This window comes from Lathyrus oleraceus, chromosome 4 (assembly GCF_024323335.1).
Source record: "Lathyrus oleraceus cultivar Zhongwan6 chromosome 4, CAAS_Psat_ZW6_1.0, whole genome shotgun sequence".
Lineage (NCBI taxonomy): Eukaryota > Viridiplantae > Streptophyta > Magnoliopsida > Fabales > Fabaceae > Lathyrus > Lathyrus oleraceus.
In genome coordinates this window covers 266,375,007-266,382,655 of record NC_066582.1, presented here as the reverse complement: position 1 = coordinate 266,382,655, position 7,649 = coordinate 266,375,007, and positions in this window count along the sequence as shown.

The window sequence follows — 7,649 nt, the reverse complement described above, 5'->3', positions numbered from 1 at the left end:
CAATTTACTTGCCAGACAACTGCTCCATCAAGGTTATCAATTCCAGGTGAGATCTTCATATCGACCCTTACGAGGAAGGCACCTCAGTGACCTATACTACACGACCATCGGTCTAGGCTGGCCATGGTTAAATGTTCTATAAAAAATATGTCTTAGGATCACAAACTCTAGTAAGGGTAAGGATGCTTACGCCGAAAGCACGACGGTCATCAATCCCCTTAAGAGTATCTACCACTAAGTAAGGTTCTCGTACGACCCTAACGAGGAAGGCACCTCGCAGACCAATACTACTCAACCTCTCCTATCTCAAGTAAGCTCTCAGACTCGGGTGGGGAGTCTTTCACACAAGGTTTAAACTTTGTAATCACTACTGCCTTCCAACATTTTCTTCGTCACGGAGCCATAGATTTGGATCAACAGGGAAACAAAGAAGAGTATATACAGATTAGGAATAAAAACAAAAAAAAATATATACAAGAAAAATAAATACATATAAATTCCCACGTGCATAAAATAACCTTAACTAGGCTAGACTTGCTTAGAGAAACCGAGTCCCCAACAGAGTCGCCAGCTACCTCCACCGGGGTTTCAGATTAACGAGGAGACTGGACGGGTTGAACAAAAGAATGCCCACTCAATGAGAGAAGGCAAAATCAGAAGACTCGCCACCGAATTTTATTTGCGTGCCTCCATCGGAGAGGCGAGGGGAAATAGTCGATAAAACCCTCGGAAAAGGTAAGCGCACGGGAAACGCTATAAAGGATAGGGTATCGGTCTCACAACTGAGATTTAGGTTCGGAAGTCGATTACGCAAGGGGAAGGTATTAGCATCCCTCACGTCCATGGTACTCCATGGGAACCATTAAGGTTGATTTTACGTACGTGAGAATTTATCTCGTTTGTTTGCTTATTCTTCAAAAGAATGTGTGAAAGAGAGGTTTTGGTTTTATTATGGTGCTCGCCAAGGATTATGGCCCTTGTGCCTACGGATCACTCATTCGGGATGAGAAATCAGAGCTCCGTAGTTCGGAGTAGAAAATGTTTGTGTGTTGATTGATTTTACCTTTTAAGAAAAAGGTTTTCGGAGTGGGTGCCCTAAGACACGAAAATTAGGTTTGATGGGTTGTGTTGATTTTACCTTGAACAAGGGTTTATGAAAAATAATGTTTGGGATTAGATTGCACTAAGTTCTATGGGCGGAGGTGAATATTCTAGACAATAAGCCAAGCGTCTTGCGTCCAAAATAATCAGAGTGAGGGTAGGAATGCTCTACTCTCACTCTTTCTCCGCCACTTAAGGTTCGTGGCACACAATACTAATCGTAGTTATTAAGTATTTTGAGTTTGATTAAGAAAAAAACCAATTGACGTTGAATCAAGGGTTCGGTTCTTTGATTGAGAAATGTGACTTATGCAATATGAATGCAAAGTAACCAACAAGAAAATAAATGGGTCTCATTGTAAGGTAGCCAAAGAGAAAGCCTTGTGTGTGTGAAAGTGGCTTATGTTAAACAAAGGATAATGGTCTTACAATCATGCCCCTCTAAGATGGTGCCATGATGCCATTCTTACAACTGGAATGTAAGTACGAATGAAACCCAAGTGTTTACAAAGTATCACGAAAGAGTAAAGGAAATGCCTCCAAGTATAGGTCCTAAATGGAATCCTCTAAGTCCGAGCAATTAAGTGCCATGACTTATTTTTGGTCTTTTAATTTTATCATGTTTTGGTTGTTTTTAAATGATGACAACAATAAAGATAAATGACATTAAATAAACATGTATGATGGAGTTTGTACAATGATGATGATAATGAGTACTTAAATATAAATGACATAATAAGTAAATAATTATGTATAATGATAACAATAATAACAAAAGGTAAGCAATAATCAAAGATTAGGTTAAGTTATGGTTATGAACAAGTGAACTAACATTAGGGGATTATCTATCCTTAGGTTAATAGATTCAAAATATGGTGCATCAAGGGATAACTTATCATTGATGCAAATTATGGAAGATGATAAATGGATCAACTTACCATAGATTTGTAACAAAGAAAGTTGTTCAATCTCAAATCCATCTATCAATAGATTGACAAAAAGAAGACTAAACAACCCATAGTTGAAAGATTGATTAAGTTATTAGATTAACAAGGTTATATTACATGATAATATTAACAAGTTAGATGGTTAGTATGAACAAGTCAATATAATAAACCAAATAATATGGAGGGGTTAATAGGTTAGTATAATCAAAATAAGTGCAAATGTATCAGATGAATCCATGTTGGCAAAATAAGACTTCAACCACAAGTCAAATGACTAAGGCACACACTGGGGTCAAACCCCTGACCTTGGGGTCATGGCGGGATTGACCCCCTCACCCACTGGGCCAAAGGTCCGGTTGTGATATTAAGTGAACCAAAGCATATAAATAATAAGAATAATAAGTAAATGAGACATGCGCGCATTTCAACCAATCGAAAAGGGACACAAATTTAGTTTGAATTTAAAAAATACGCGAGGTAATGACCAAAACATCGTCTTCAACCTCGAGTAATCCAAAATCAAAATTCCAAATCATGAGTTTCTAAACAATTTTAAGGATCCAAACTTGTTGTGTGATCATAACCAAAATGTTCTCCCCACTCATGAGCCATTGATTGGCTCTAAGTGGGGAGTTTTTCACCATGAAAATGAAGAACACAAGTGACCTAAAAATAAAATTAAACTCTAAAACTTAAGCAATCAAAGGTGTAAGGTTGGGGGAAATGATCAGAAATGAATTTCGAGGGTAACTTGTTTTAGAGATGGGGTGAGTATTTCTACCTGATCAGAAGTTGCTCAGGTGAGTTTTCCGACGGTTGAGCTCAGGTCAGGTGAGGCTCAGGGAAGGGTGATTAAGTATTTGGGAAGCTTGAGTGATGTGTGGTGAGTGTTTTTGGATAATGGTTTGGGGTTGAAAAGCTTTGAAACCAAAAATTTGATACTCTGTTAATGGAGATTTGAGGGAGAAAGTCAAATATTGATGGGGGCCTTTTTCAACGTACCTTGGCAATGAGACACCTTCACCTATTTATAGGGAAGGTGTATGGATGGTTTTGGGGGGAATTGGAAGGAGTTTGGACATAATTGGCATGTGAGTGGGAGGGTGGTTGGAGTTGACTTGGGGGACATGGAAACGGCTAGCATCTGTGACCATTTGCACTGCAGGCAAGTTTGTCTTGGCCCATAACATGTTTCTGGAACAACCAAAGGCCATGAGACACCCTGCAGTAGAATCTGCTTTTTGCCATTTTGGGCAAAAAGTGATTTCTAGCACATGGGGCCGGGTTCTTGGCTTGGAGATGTTTTAGCATGCATGTTGACCTTCATTCACACCTCAATACCATTTGTGAGATGTTTGTGGTGTTGGTGTAAGCCCTAGAGGCCAATACTTTTGGTACTTGTATCGAATTATTTATTAATAATAAAAGGCTTTTTCTTTATTATGTTTGTTTAATAAAGTCCCTAGAATAGCTAGTCCGTTTAACGTATCAAGTATGACTTAATCATGAGATCACATTAAACATAAGGACACTATTCTTAAAGTATCCGTAGTCGAGCTTTATTGTGAAGTGGGATAACATTAAAGCATTAAGACTATTATGTTTGTAGACTGATGATCACATCTCATGGATCATGGATAAAGAGTTATCAAGTCTTAAACATAGGTATGAATATTAAGAGTAATATTTATACTGGATTGACCCGCTATGAGAATACTATATAGAATGTTATGAAAAGTGTCATAAGTTATTCTCATGGTGATAATGGTGTATACCACTCTTCGACCTGAAACCACTATGGACCCTAGATGTAGAGTCGAGTGCTTTATTGCTGATCCAACATTGTCCGTAACTGGATAACCATAAAGACAGTTGATGGGTACTCCAAGAAGCATGATGAGGGACATGAGTGACCTAGATGGAATTTTCCCATCCTGCGTAATAGGATAAATGTCTATGGGCCCAATATTGAACTGGACAAGGATGACACAGTCTATGCCTTGTGTTCAATATAGACATAAGGGCAAAAGGGTAATTATACACATAATTATTATCATAGAAGGACTTGTCAGATCACATGACATTTTCGTGTCTTGGGTAGCAGTGATGTGTTGCTAGATACCGCTCACTGTTTATTATATTAAATACGTGATTTAATATAATTGCCAACGTCGCGAAAACCTATAGGGTCACACACAAAGGACAGATTGATGAGAGATAGAGTAATTAAGGAATACTGTAATGTACGGTTTCCTTAAGTGAATTATAGAACATCGTAAGGTACGGTGTACTTAAGTAGAATACGAAATATGATAAGGTACCAAATACTTAAGTGATTTTGGCATATTATAAGATATGGGCCATATACACTTGAGTGGGCCTTTTAGCTTGCAGCCCACACAAGTGGTTCTATAAATAGAACCTTTGTGTAGAAGCATTGTAAGTCTTGCCTGCAATTTCGTTTCTCTCTCTCTCACTCAAAGCCTTCATTCGTAGCAACTAGCACTGAGATTGAAGGAATCTGTTCGTGTGGATTGAGTAGAGACGTTGTCATCGTTCAACGTTCGTGATCGCCAGAAGAGGTAACGATTCTATCACTGATCATGCCCATTCGTAAGGATCACTAAATGGAGAAATTTTTAAATTCCGCTGCGCCTTGGATGGCAATTCTCCTTCAGTGGTATCAGAGCTACTTACGAAACCATGAAACTGATAACTGTTTATTTTCTGTATTAATACGATTAAAGACAGAATGAATCAAAGATTAAATTGAGATCGATCAAGTTATATATATGATATAAGCAATCCTGATGCAAAATACATTATATATGATATAGTGTTCTCGTTTCGTTCATTCAAACACTCAATGGTTGTTTTCCTTTAAGCGATCAATGGTCGTTTGCTTCTTGATCCGACATTAGTATGGTGAAGCAATGACGTATTGATCAATCATACTGAATCAACAATCGATATGTGTTTGACGGTCTGAAATTGGTGCATAAGGGTTAGTGACGGCACAAGGGTTGTGTTGTCAGAGAGTTATGCGATTGGGGTTGTGACTGCACAAGAGTTGTGCTTTCTAACACTTTTTCGAACAATGTTAACCGGTTAATGCATATGGTTAACCGGTTAACGCAATACGGAATACTGTTTTCTAAAAGGATTTTCAAACAGTGTTAATCGGTTAACGCATATGGTTAACCGGTTAACGCAAGATGAAATACAACTTTCTAAGTTTTTCAAACAGTGTTAACCGGTTAACGTATTTGGTTAACCGGTTAACACAAGACAAAAAACAAATTTTGAACAGATTTTCAAACAGTGTTAACCGGTTAACGCATTTGGTTAACCGGTTAACGCAAGACAGAAAGAAAATTTTCTAACAGTTTTTCAACAGTGTTAATCGGTTAACGCATTTGGTTAACCGGTTAACGCAAGGCAAAATTCACCTATTCAGCTAACTCTGCGTAATGTGATCGGTCGTCGAGAATTAATTTGGTTTTAATTGATTAAAAGAATTAAAATTGATAATAATAATAATGTGTTTATTATTGTCTTGTGGTGATCAGTTATGGCCTTAGTTTTCCTTTATTTTATTTTGGGTTTTAAAATACGACCTGCGTGTCGTGCCTCTCTTTTAATCTCTCAATGTAACTTCTTTTCTCATCTCACTCCCTCGTATGTAAAACGAGTTTCTTTATATAATGTAATGATATGAAGAAAGCAAAGAAGTCAATGCCAAAGGAGGACAACGTTGAAGATCTTGCTTGGAGAAGCTTAGATCGTTATTAGGTTAGCTTAGGTTCTCTCATTGGCTTGGGAGAACAACTGCGCTAGGGGCCATAATTGTTTCATTATGTATGTATGTATGTTGATGCATGTAAATGTATTTGAGAGACGATTTATATGATAAATAAGCCGGTGAGATCAGAAAAATTGCAATTCCCTCAAATTAAATATTAAGTTTATGCTTTCCAAGTTTTAACACTCATCAAGACTAGTATCGGATAATGTAGGTTTCGCCTACGCGAGGTGCATGTTCTATATTAGTAAGGTGCGATGGGATAATTGTAATATCCAACTGTTAAAACAATGGGTCAAACTTAACTAAACAAATTATAATAATATTATATATGTTTGCTTTCCAAGTTTTAGCACTCATCAAGACTAGTATCGGATAATGTAGGTTTCGCCTACGCGAGGTGCATTTTCTATATTGGTAAGGTGCGATGGGATAATTGTAATATCCAACTGCTAAAACGATGAGTCAAACTTAATTATAATAATATTATATATGTCTAGAAGCAAGAGTTGGGAATGATCCATATGATGGATTGGATTAAGGAGTTATTCACCCAACTTAAATTTTCGAGAGTTGTATGAGATACAATTGGAAGGAGTTCCTACCTAAATAACCTAGTTTTGTGTAATCCGCCTACGCGGACTTAGAACGAAGTGAAATATGGATCTCGACCCACTAGAAATTCTTCCAACGGGATTTTCCGAATCAAATGATGAGGGTCATTTGTTTTGAGTAAAATAGTGGGAGCATATTTAATTAAAGGCCTAATTAAATATGTCAATGATACTTATATTTTCATTAATCCTTATGTAGATTACCATGACAACAAACACCTCTAACAACATCTTGCGATCAATCCTTGACAAAGAAAAATTGTCTGGGACAAATTTTCTGGATTGGCACCGAAACCTGAGGATTGTCCTCAAACATGATAAAAAGCTGTATGTCTTGGAGAAACCTGTTCCTGAAGAGGAACCTCCTAGTTCTGCACCTAAGGCAGAAAGAGATGCTTATAAGAAGCATGTAGATGATGCCAATGAAACTGCTTGTCTCATGCTAGCTACCATGAACTCAGAATTGCAAAAGCAACATGAGAACATGGCAGCGTTCGATATGATCGAACACTTGAAGATGCTCTATCAAGAGCAAGCAAGGCATGAGAGATTTGAAGTTTCAAAAGCCCTTTTTCAAGGCAAGTTAGCTGAGGGAGCCCCTGTAGGTCCCCATGTGCTCAAGATGATTGGGTATGTGGAAAACCTTGAGAGATTGGGTTTTCCCCTCGGAAAGGAACTTGCGACTGATTTAATCTTGCAATCGTTGCCAGATGGATTTAGTCAATTTGTCCTAAATTTCAATATGAATGATATGGACAAATCTCTTCCTGAACTGCTAGCCATGTTAAGAACTGCTGAGCAGAATCTGAAGTCGAAAGGGAAGTCCATTCTGATGATCGGAAATGGAAAAAAACAGAACAAAAGGCCCACCAAGCAGGGTGATAAAGGGAAAGGCAAGGAAGTTGCCAAACCCAAACCCACTGTTGCTGCTTTGAAGCCTAGTGGAGGCATAGCAAAAGAAGGCACCTGCTTCCATTGCGGTAAGACTGGACACTGGAAGAGAAACTGCCCAAAGTACCTGGAAGATAAGAAGAATGGAGTAGAGACTTCAACTTCAGGTATTTTTGTTATTGAAATTAATTTATCTACTTCTGCATCATGGGTATTAGATACTGGATGCGGTTCTCACATTTGTACAAATGTGCAGGGACTAAAAAGGAGTAGAGATTTGGCAAAAGGTGAAGT